Raw genomic sequence first — 12,301 nt, 5'->3', positions numbered from 1 at the left:
GTGGTGGTGGTGGGTGGTGGTTTAGTCGCTAAGTCATGTCCGACTCTTGCGACTCCATGGACAGTAGCCTGCCAGGCTCCTCTGTCCGTGGGATTCTCCAGGCAAGAATACTGGAGTGGGTTGCCATTTCCTTCTCCAGGGGATCTTCCCAACCCAGGAATCGAACCTGGGTCTTCCACATTGCAGGCAGATTCTTTACCAACTGAGCTACAAGGGAAGCCCATTGACTTCACTGCTGGCTGTCAAATCCACTTTCTTCCTGAATTTGTTTGGAGCAGCGGGAGGTACATACAAAAAGACTGCCTTCTCAGGTTCCCTTGTAGTAATGGCTAAATAGGTGTCTCATTCTGGTCAACAAGAGGTTAAGTGGAAGTCCACTGGGCAAGGGGGAAGAGGCCTTCTGGTAGAGTTATTGCTTTCCAATAAAAAAGAGCACATCCTCTGCATCCTTCTCCTTCCTGGAATGTGGATGCCATAGCTGGAGGTGTGGCAGCCATCCTGTGACTGTGAGGCTGAGAGCCACATGCAAGGATTCAGGAGCCCTCTCTCCCAGCCAGTGGCCCTGTGCCAGTCCACCCACTCTCCGTTTCCTTCCCATGTGCAAGAGAGACTATGTTGCGATATGAGGTCCTAACCAGATCCTCATTTTACAAATAAGGAAATGGAAGCTCTTCAAGGACGGGGCACTAGCCCAGGGTCACATACAGCCAGGAAGAGATAAGGCTGGAATGTGAGCCTGTACTCTAACCACTTCATAGTATCAACAGCTCCTTGAATCTTAGTGAAGAATACTGGCTTTGCAGAAAACTTGGCTTCAATTTACTTCTCCATTCAGTAGTTTGCTTGTCTACCCTGCTCACTAGAAGCACGAGCTTCCTTTGCTCCTTTGCTCTGGGTGCTCCCAAAGGAGCAATGACCAATGCCCTCTTATCAGCCAAGACTGTACTCTGCTACAGGTAAGCCAGGGAAGGTGGAGTGACTCTTCTGAAAAATGGGGGCACCACTGGCTTTACAGGAAGCTGTGAGGGTTCAATGAGGAATGAATGGAAAGCACAGTACTCAATAATAACTGGTTCCTTATTACTATCACAGAGGTACAATGTGGATCTCCTCTTTCAAAGACCTCTTCTTGTGACCAAAAGGGTCTCTAGGGGATCACCATCTCTAGGGGATTCCTGGATGCAAAGATGATTTCTTGATACAACCCCTAACCCTAACCGAGATGATTTCTCATAGGCCAAATACCCCCAGGATTCCCAGTGAATTCCCAACTACTCTTCCAGCAGCCTCCTCATGCCCTGCCTTGCACTGGTCTTGTCTTCTGCTTGCAGTGGCTGCCATGTATGCCAATCCTTCCTCTTCCGTAGGCCCAGTTCCCAAGCCACCTCCTGGCTGAAGCCTTTCCTGATTTCCCCAACCCACCTGGGACTGCCCCTCAGGAAAGCTACGGGGCCCCTCGTCTGGCCCACTGGCTGCCTGATGTGGTGTCTGGAAAGGCTGGCTACCTGGCACTCTTGTTGGGTGCTGTGCTGGCCTCCACAAGACCAGCTCCTGTGGTCTTATGGTCTGTACCGACTCTCCCAGGAGTGCTGGCACCTCCAGGACAAGTTCAAGTCCATCTGATGAATGGGACAAAGAATAATCATGCTGCCCAACATTCATATGGGGCCTACTATGTGCCTGGCACTGTTCTAAGCACTTTATGCGTATTAGCTCATTTGATCAGCACAACAATCCTTTGAGAAACGTCAGTATGTATTAGTCGCTCAGTCGTGTCTGACTCTTTGTGACTCCGTGGACTGTAGCCTGCCAGACTCCTCTGTCCATGGAATTCTCCAGGGAAGAATACTGGAGTGGGTTGCCATTCCCTTTGAGAATTATACTTTTATTAACCCCACTTTATATAGGAGGAAATTGAGGCATAGAATGAAGGAACTTGCCCAAGCTCACACAGCTGGTTAATGGCAAAGCTGGTTTCAAATCTTGAAGACTGACACTAGAGTCCCTGCTTTTAACCTCTAGATCTTTCTCCATTGCAAGAATAAATGTGCAAATGTCCACGGCATGAAGAGAGTCACCTGAGGTCAGGCTTGAGCAGCAAGAAAGTTCACTTTTTTCCACCTAAGGCACAGCAAACACTCTCATCTCCACATCTCCCTTGCTAACCTGCCAATATTGAGGCTGAAAAAGCTAGATATTCACTTTTGCAGCTGAGAAGGCTGCTAGAAGGTAGGAATGCTTCCTCATAAAAGAGCAGTATGGCAGTCCTAGCTGGCTTCCTGCTTTCTGCCTTGCGGCTGAGAGGACATGTTACCTGGAGCCACAGCAACCATTTTGCAACCATGAGGAAAGGTCAAGATGATTTCAGGAGTGCATTCTTGGGGCCCTGACATGTGGAGCTGTGGAACCAATCTCAGAACGGCCTTTTCTCTGGACTTCTTGATCAATAAGCCACTGTGAGTCGACTCTGCATTACTTATATACCAGGGTGAGACATAAAACAATAACATGGTAACAGGCAACAGGCAACCAGGATGGACGGTGAACATCAGTCTTGTTTGTGTCCAATTACTTAAACGTGAGCTCCTTGAGGGGGTCACTGCCAGTGTTGTGCATGGTTGTGTCTCAGCACCAGCACAGTGACTGGCACAGCAGGCCACAGCTGACATTTGGTGACTGATCCTCACTGATGTCCTTGGTGACCGTGGTCAACTGTTGGGAGCGCAGGCGCTACAGTCTGAGTGCCAACTACAGTACCTTCTAGCTCCAAACAGGGCACCTCGGCTCTCTGAGCTTATGTCTCCTCATCTGTGAGGGCTTACCTCACAGGATTCCAGAGGAAGTGTCAGTATCTATACGTCTGGAGCACTTAGTACAGGACCTGATGCCAGGAATGGGCGGTAGCTGCGACCATTGTCAACCTCTTTTTCCCCTCAGTATTCTTGCCTGTCAAGTGGCCACCATGATCTGTCTCAGCTTTAATGAGCTAGAAATCTGAAACAGTCCGGTACAAAGCATCCTCGCAAGCAAATGTTAATTCTTATCTTTAACTTGTCACCTCCTTGTAAGATGGAAATAACTAAAGTACCTCCCCTCACAGGGTTGACGTGAAGAGTAAGCGGGTTCATATATAAAGCCCCGAGGGCAGCGCCCGGCACAGGTAACCACCAGGAGGCGTTAGCTGCTATTAACTCTACTCGTATGTGGATTCCTGGTACCCTGCTCCCTAGGTGTGTGACCATGGGCAAGTCACCCAACCCTCTGCCTTTCTCTGGGGGCTTCCGACCTGAAATAAAGAATCCGCCTGCCAATGCAGGAGACACAAGAAATGTGGGTTCAATCCCTGGGTCGGGAAGATCCCCTGGAGGAGGAAATGGCAACCCATTCCAGTATTCTTTCCTGGGAAATCCCAGGGACAGGACAGCCTGGTGGGCTACAGTCCATGGGTCACAAAGAGCTGGACACGACTGAGGGATTGAGTATATGGTACACATGGTGAGGGTGGAAAAGGAGGCAGAAGGCAGAAAGTGGATATGAATCACTACACTTCTACAAAAGAATATCTTTGTTCTCCCATGGCACGACCTGTTGGGCCTGACAACTTGTTAACTTAGCCTTGGTCACCAAGTCTGGAGGCCTTGCCCAGCTGTGGCCAGTATTTGGTTGTCTACTCAATACTCACTCCCCTCTTCCCCTGGAAGACGCACCCCAACTGGTCAAAGGCAATCAGGGTATGGCATTCCTCTGCTGATCTGACTGGCCAGGTGAGGAGAGCATGTGACCTCAGCTGGACCAATCCTAGCCTAAAGGGAAGTATTTATAACCCATGAGCGACTGGGCTCTCTTTTCCTTCTCTCTTTCTCTTGATATCTGTAGACAGGAAAGCAGGTGGCCCTGACTGTCACTGGCAGCCATCTTGGGACAAAGAGGCACATGGGTCATATATATATGTATACATATACATATATATACATATATACATATATATATATATATATAGAGAGAGAGAGAGAGAGAGAGAGACTGTAGGATAAAGCTAATGCTGAGAACCTAGATGGCAGACATTTGAGCTGCTGACCCTACCTGGCCTGATACCCACTCACTTCTAGACTTCTAAGACGGATTAAATGTCTTTACCATTTGGCCAGATGATACCAAGGTTTTTGTTACTTGCAACTGAAAGCATCCTTAAAACCACAAAGTAGGCAGCTGTTTTTCGACTGTTCACAAAGGACAATCCTGCAAGAGGGAAATGGGGCATCTGCGACACCAACAGGAAGCAAGGCGGCATCAAGAAGGTTTACGAGTCTCAAGACGTGTGTCCCCTGCCTGGCGGGACGACATCACACATGGGATGCAGACACAGGCTGTCGGGTTGCCCCTGGTGCCCCAGAGCCCAGGAAATGTTGTGCAGTGGGTTACTCCTTTCCTTCGTTCTTCATAAGAGCCAAGCTGCAGCCAGTTTTCTGTGTTCTATTTGTCCTGAACTCGGCAGGGGGTTAATCCCCAGCTGACTCAGCTGAGTATGAGAGACAGAACAAGAAAGCCCAGCCTGGCTCTCCTGCAGAGACTCTGTTCCTGAATCAAAGGCTGAACTTCTGGATCTGAGAACCCTGAGAAATGACTACAGCTAGGCTCTCTGAAATGGCTCATGGCCTGAGGACCTTGGCAAGGACATCCCACTGGCTTCAGTGTACCATCACTCCATTAGGATCAAGGGAAAGGCCTGAATGAGATGAAAGGGGCTCAAAGAGACCTGCCCTCTGGAGCCAGCCTGCCCTGGTGCCAGTGGCCGCTCAGTCGTGAGGCCGCCTCGTGACCCTGGACGAGTGATTTCACTTGAGCTGCCTCATCTATAAAATAAGGACAGAAGTACCCACTTCACAGAAGTGTTGTGGATAAAATAAACGAATATGTGTAAAGTGCTTAGCATGGAGTCTGGCACAGAGTAAAGGCTTAAGAAATGTGAGCTATTTTTTTTTAATCATTAAGATTTGATGGTATGTATGCACCAATTATTGAAGTATAATTACATATAGTAACACATACTGGTTTTAAGTGTACAGTTTGGGGACTTCCCTGGTGGTCCAATGGCTAAGACTCCACGTTCCTGATGAAGCGGGGGCCCAGGTTTGATCCCTAGTCAGAGAACTAGATCCCACGTGTCACAACCAAGAGTTCACATGACATAACCAAAGTTCCCACATGCTGCAATTAAGATCCAGAGCAGCCAAATAAATATCACATATGTTTTTTCCAGTAGTCATGTATGGATGTGAGAGTTGGACCATAAAGAAAGCTGAACACCACAGAATTGATGCTTTTGAGCTGTGGTATTGAAGACTCTTGAGAGTTCCTTGGACTGCAAGGAGATCAAACCAGTCATTCCTAAAGAAAATCAATCCTCAATATTCATTAGAAGGATTGATGCTGAAGCTCCAATACTTTGGCCAACTGATTCAAAGAGCTGACTCATTAGAAAAGACCCTGATGCTGAGAAAGACTGAAGGCAGGAGGAGAAGGGGATGACAGAGGACGAAATGGTTGCATGGCATCACCAACTCAATGGACTTGAGTTGGAGCAAGCTCTGGGAGATGGTGAAGGACAGGGAAGCCTGGCGTGCTGCAAAGAGTCGGACATGACTGAGCGACTGAACAAGACTGAACAACAACACATATGTGTGTATGTTTTATATATAAAATTTTGACACATGTCTAAAAGTGTAACACACTCTTAACAAGACACGGAGGCTAGCTGACCAAACATATTAACTGAGTGCCTTGTTCCGGGAGTCATCACTGACCCTCTCCTATGGAGGCTGGTCAGCTATAGCCCTAAAAGGCTCCCCAGCCAGCTCCCTTTCCTCCACATTCCGGTCCCTTTGCCGTGGCTCTGTCCTCCAGTTGCTCTGACTGCAATCTCTAAGTGTGATGTTATCACTTAACTGGCCAGGCCCCTCTCCAGCCTGAAAGCCTTCTGGGGCTGACCTCAGGGTAAACTCTAAACCCCTCCCATGGCCTCCAGGGCCTGTGCTCTGCCTGCATATCTCCCAGGTCTCTGCAGAGAGATCCATCCTCCACTTCCCCTTCTCTCTCTTTCCCGTCTCACTGGTGACTTTTAAAAATAGCCATTTTTTATTGAGATCATTGCAGACTTGCCTACATTTGTAAAACACGATAAAGCCTGGAGAACCCCATGGACAGAGGAGCCTGGCAGGGGTCGCAAGAGCTGGACACACTTAGCAACTAAACCACCACCACAGAGAGATACTACATACACTTTACCCGGTTTGGCACAAGGTAACATTTTACAAAAATGAAACACAATATCATAACCAGGATATGGACACTGAAACAATCTACTGATAATATTCCAATTTCCTGTATTCATTTGTGTGTGTAATCCTGTTCTACACCGACGCATCACACGTGTGTGCCCGTGTATCCACCAATACAACCAAGATATGAACATGTCCAAGATCACAAAGACCCCTTGTGTTATCTTGTGTAACCACACCCACTCCTCCATAACCACATCCCTCACCCCTGACAACCACCAATATGTTCTCCATTTGTATGATTTTGGCATTTTAAAATGTTACATATTGCAACAACATGCATAGACTTGGAGGACAATGGGGAATAAGTCAGGCAAAGACAATTACTGTAGGATCTCAAGTAGTTATGGGATCTGAAAAATACAACAGACTTCCCTGGTGGTCCAGCGGTAAAGAATCCTCCTGCCAAGGCAGGGGGCACGGGGTTCAGTCCCTACTCAGGGATGATTTCACCTGCCACGGAGCAAACAGGCCCTTGCGCCGCAACTACTGAGCCAGTGCACTGCGACTAGAGAGTAGCCCCTCTCGCCACAATTAAAGAAACCCTACGCACAGCAACGAACACCCAGAGCAGCCAAAAGCAGCCAACAAGCTAGTGGTGTATTATAACAAAGAAGCAGCAGACTCACTGAGTCAGGGAACAAATTAGTGGTTATTGCGGGGCAATACAGGAATGAGGGAGCAGGACGTACAAACTGCTGGGTGTAAGACAGGCTAAAAGGATGTATTGTACAACGTGGGGAATATAGCCCACATTTTGTAGTAACTGTAAATAGGGTGTAACTTTTAAAAATTATATACATAAAACAGGCAGGCAGAGGAGCAAGGTCGTGAGGCAAGGAGCGGTAGGTTTGCAGCCGCCATTTCTTCCGCCTCTGGTCTCTGGATCTTTCGTAGAGCGTCTAACAGCGCTATGTTGGGACAGAGCACCCGGAGGTTCACAACCTCAGTGGTTCGTCGGAGCCACTATGAGGAGGGTCCAGGGAAGAATATACCATTTTCAGCGGAAAACAAGTGGAGATTACTAGCTATGATGACTTTGTTCTTTGGGTCCGGATTTGCTGCACCTTTCTTTATAGTAAGACACCAACTGCTTAAAAAGTAATCCATGAGACAGATAGGAAGAGGAGCATATTAAGAGATGCAGTCTCTTAAAAGGATCAATCCCTTGAATTCAGCATCCTAGATATGTTTGTAAATAAACTTATAGCATAAATCCTTAAAAAAAAATTATATATATAAAACAAAGATAACTATCAATGATGAGTGGAAAAAATAAAATTATAGCATATATAGTTTTTTTAAAAAAGGTATATAAATGGAAGCACACTGTGTGTAACCATGTGGGATTGGCTTTTTTCACTCAGGGTAATTCCCTTGCTGCTGCTACCTTAGGTTCATCCAAATTGGCAAGTGTATCAGTAGTTTGTTTCCTTTCACTGCTGATAGTATTTCATTGTATGGATGTAGCAGAGTTTAACCATACATCTGCTGAGGGACAGCCAGGCTGTTTCCAGTGTGGGGCTATTATGAAGAAGCTGCTGTGAACAACTGTGTATATAGGCTTTTGTGTGAACCCACGGAGAAGGCAATGGCACCCCACTCCAGTAATCTTGCCTGGAAAATCCCATGGAGGGAGGCGCCTGGTGGGCTGCACTCCATGGGGTCTCGAAGAGTCGGACACGACTGAGCGACTTCACTTTCACTTTCCACTTTCACGCATTGGAGAAGGAAATGGCAACCCACTCCAGTGTTCTTGCCTGGAGAATCCCAGGAACGGGGGAGCCTGGTGGGCTGCCGTCTATGGGGTCGCACAGAGTCGGACACGACTGAAGCGACTTAGCAGCAGCAGCAGCAGTGTGAACCCAAGTCTTACTTCTCTGGGATAAACACCCAAGAGTCAAACGGCCAGAGCATATGAGAGTTGCCCACTTAGTTTTTAAGAATTTACCAATCTATTTTCCAGAGTGCCTGTACCACATGACATTCCCACCAGCAAAGTGGGAGTGATCCAGTTCCTCCACATCCTTGTCATCATTCATTCAACAGATGTTTATTGAGCAGCAAACAAGAAGTGTAATTCGTATCATCAAATAGGAGCTTGCATCCTAAAGAGTGTGTAGATAGGCAATACACAAGTCAACAAACTGAGTAGCGCTAAGAAGAAAATAAACAGAGTGCTGTGATAAGGGCAGGCAGGCCAGAGGCACAGCCGGTGATTAGGAAACCACACGGCCCAGGTTCACATCCACCACTTCCCAGCTGCAGGGCCGAGGCAAGTGCCCTCACGGACCTGTGCCCTGGTTTCCTCATCGGTTTCTTACGAGATCCCATCTCCCAGGGCTGTTGGGAGGACTGAGCAAGATAATAGCAGCACAGACCCTGGGTGTGGAATCCATCAGTTTAAAAGACTCTCTAAGCCTCTCAACACCCCAGGCAGCAATGATGAGAAGCCACAGCTCAAAGTTTTGTGGGCTTCCTGAGACAGAGTGTCCCTAAGTGCTCAGAAGGGAGACTCCCCCCCCCCCGCCAGCCTCTCCACAGGTCAGAGTTCCCCTCTGGGAGCTCTGGGAACTGCCAGACAGGGACACAGCGGAAGAGGGGACAGCAAGGCCTCCACTTACCCAAAAACCAGCAGGGGAGACTCCAGGGCAGGGTCAGAGGAGTTGCTCAGGGTACGTGGGCCTCTCTGCACCCCGGAAATCTGACACCATTCCCCAGGCTGGAGGAATCACCTGAGTCCTCTCAGAAGGGCCGGGCACAGGGGCCTCCCCAAACTCTTGGGCCACAAAATAGCCGTTTCCTGCCCTGGGCTGAGGAGACCAAGGTCATCTGGAATCTCTCCTCCCCACTGCTGTCCCCGGTCTCTCCTGGGCCTGGCACACAAGAGGGAACCGAGAGAAGCCTGCTGGTGGGCATCTTACAAAAGAAACAGGGAAACGGGTGGGGCCGGGTCCCTTCTCTGAGAGGAGGGGATGGTGAGTCAGCGAGGCCCCGAGCCTTTCTGAGGAAGAGGCCCTGCTGCAGTGACCTGTTTTGTGGGCCTCCCTGTGGCCTGAGATGGATCCGCAAGCTGCTTCTTTCCTCAGGGTTGATGAGTCTGGAACGGGGGCACCTTCTTATGTAAAGCTCCTTCCAGCCCTGCAGACGGACAGCCAGAGGGCCACACAAAGCACCACGAGGTGGCAGGGAGGGTTGGAGTCTCTGACCTTGACCCTGCCTTGCAGTCTCTGGTATAAACTGTCCCGGGGGAGGAAGGCAGTCGGGAGGCCAGGCTGTGAAAGTGCGCTGCACACAGGCATTAAGGAACCAAGCCAGCAGGGGTCACTTCTCTCCTTAAAACCCTTCCTCAGTTCTCAGGGGCCACCGGAAGAAGACCGATCGTTATGGATGGTTCACCAGGTCTGGAATGACCCTTCCCCCCATCTCTCTGCTCAGGGCACATGGGCCTCTGTTCCCCTCCGCCACAACGCAAGGCCTCTGAACAGGCTATTCTTCCTGCCCCCAAAACACCCGGCCTCCAGCTCACCCTTGGGCGAGCTCCTACTTAATCCTTAAGTCTAGGTTAATGGGTCATTTTTCCAGAAAAGGCTTCTCAGACTCTCCCAGCCCTACTCCAGTAAGGGCCCACCTGTTAACTCTCTGTCAAGGCATTCTGAAATTTTCCTTTAGAGTTTAACCACCAGTTTAAATTATGTTGTTATCTGAGTGATTATCTGATATGTATCTTCCCTTAGCACATGGGGAGTGCCGTGAAGTCAGAATAATGGCAGTGACATTATTACTTTTAACAACAGCTCATCACGTTTATTAAACACCTACGATGTTTTCACAGCATTATCTCAGTGACCCCTCACCACAGCCCTGTGAGGTCAATACTATTACAACCCTAATTTACAGATGGGGAAGTCATGTCAGTCCTGCCCATGGGACCAGGCACTCTGAAAATGGTTAGTTTGGGGGTGAGGGGGGACATAGATGTTGGAGGTATTTTCTGATTATTCCCGCCCCCTAATTTCCAAGGTAGAGGGGAGTGGAGCCCATGGGGGAGCAGAAGCCCAGGTCCAGAGAGCACATTTGTGTCACACGCTGCTTATGTACAGCTTCTGATTCCAAGGGCTCCTTCTGGTTCTAGAAGTGTTAGTCACTCAGTCGTGCCTGACTTTATGAACCCATGGACTATAGCCCGCCAGGCTCCTCTGTCCATGGAATTCTCCAGGCAAGAATACTGGAGAAGGTTGCCATTCCCTTCTGTACGCGATCTTCCCAACCCAGGAATTGAACCTGACTCTCCTGCATTGCAGACAGATTCTTTACCATCTGAGCCACCAGGGAAGCCCTTTCAGGTTCTAAAGCCTCTCCAATCCAAGAAGACACTAACTGAGCATATTATTTTTTATTCACATCTTTTGGCCATACAGTGCAGCAAGTTCCCCAACAGAGATTGAACCTGTGTCCCCAGTCCAGAGTGTTAACCACTGGACCGCCAGGTAAGTCTTACTGTGCAGCTACTGTGCGTTAGGCATGGCCGGAGCACGAGAGACACAGCAACAAACAAAACACGTGGAGCCGCATTTTCACAGGCTCATGTCTGCTGGGGGGATGGACAAAAAGTCCTGCTTTTCTTTAGTAGAGATCAATAGTGGTTGAGGAGGTGATGGTTGGTGGAGGGGTGGGACCCAATAGGTGGAGCACAGGGCTCTGGAGCTACCCTGTATGACAGTGTAATGGTTGATACACATCAAGTGTTATGACCCATGGCATGTAGAACACAAGGCATGAGTCCTAACGATACACTACAGACTTCAGTTAATAATGTCGAATCAGTACTGGTTCATCGATTTAAAAAGACATACCATGCTAATAGGAATGTAAAAAAAGGGGAAACTGTGAGGTGGGGAGAGATGGAGTTTGTGAGAACTCTCTGTACTTTATGATCGTTTTTCTGTATACCTTTAAAACTCCTCTTTAACAAAAAAAAAAGTCATGTTTCTCTTGAATCCATTCCCATCAGCTCTATCTTTGGTTTTCCCACCACCTTCACCTGCTCCTTGCACACCTCCACTCTTCTGATTCTCAACTCAACGCCTTCACTCTTCACCTGGTGCCACCCTCCACCCTCTTCTCTCACCCCCACATCCAGTCCATTCAAAGTTAGTATTGGCCCCACCCTCAAATTATGGTGAGGATCTGCCCACTTCCCTGGTCCTCCCCACAGCTCCCCGCCAGCCTGGACCATGAACCAAAGCAGGAGCTCCCAGCCCTACTCCCACACACAGCCAAACTTGAGGCAGACCGTCTCCCTCCTCTGCTCAGAGCCCTCCCACAACACAGTGAGGAAAAAGCCATGGTCCCTATGAGGCCTCACATGTAACTCTGACCTCATCTCCTCCTGTGTTGTCTTTTGATTTCAGCTACTGAGGTGGGTGTGTGATGGCATCTCATGGTTACCATGTGCATTTCCACATGATGATTAAGGATAGTGAGGTATGTGCTTCAAATAATAATAATGAAAGGTTATTTAAATCATAATATTATTATTTAATATAATATGATACAAAGGGTTATTTTTAAAAAATATTATTATTTAAACAATAATAATAATGAAGGGTTAGATAGCATCACTGACTCAACAGACAGGAATTTGAACAAACTCCAGGAGACAGCAAAGGACAGTGAAGCCCAGCGTGCAGCAGTTCATCAGATCGGAAAGAGATGGACAGGACTTTGCGACTGTTTGGAAAACATTCCACCTGGGACTGTGGATCTGTATTAAACTCCTGAATCCCAACAACCACTTTACAAGGGAGGTAGTGATATCATCTCCGTTTACAGATGGGAACACTGAGGCACAGGCAGGTTATGTGCCGTGGCCACACTCACACGGGTAGGAAGGCTGGGATTCCAACACAGGCCTTTTGTCTCACGACTCTTCACTGGTTCTTAGGGTGCGTTTGTGCATG

General features: G+C 48.4%; 1 protein-coding gene and 1 pseudogene across 1 annotated transcript in view; one reads left to right on the top strand and one right to left on the bottom strand.

Moving 5' to 3' along the window:
• Positions 1-12,301, bottom strand: part of SIPA1L3 (signal-induced proliferation-associated 1 like 3) — a 255,414-nt gene that overhangs the window by 126,206 nt on the left and 116,907 nt on the right.
• Positions 5,658-7,556, top strand: LOC104995307 (annotated as a pseudogene).

The sequence above is a fragment of the Bison bison genome, unplaced genomic scaffold, assembly GCF_000754665.1.
Source record: "Bison bison bison isolate TAMUID 2011002044 unplaced genomic scaffold, Bison_UMD1.0 scf7180017864280, whole genome shotgun sequence".
NCBI lineage: Eukaryota > Metazoa > Chordata > Mammalia > Artiodactyla > Bovidae > Bison > Bison bison.
The sequence above is the reverse complement of the archived record's forward strand: the minus strand, read 5'-3'. Positions and strand labels throughout refer to the sequence as shown.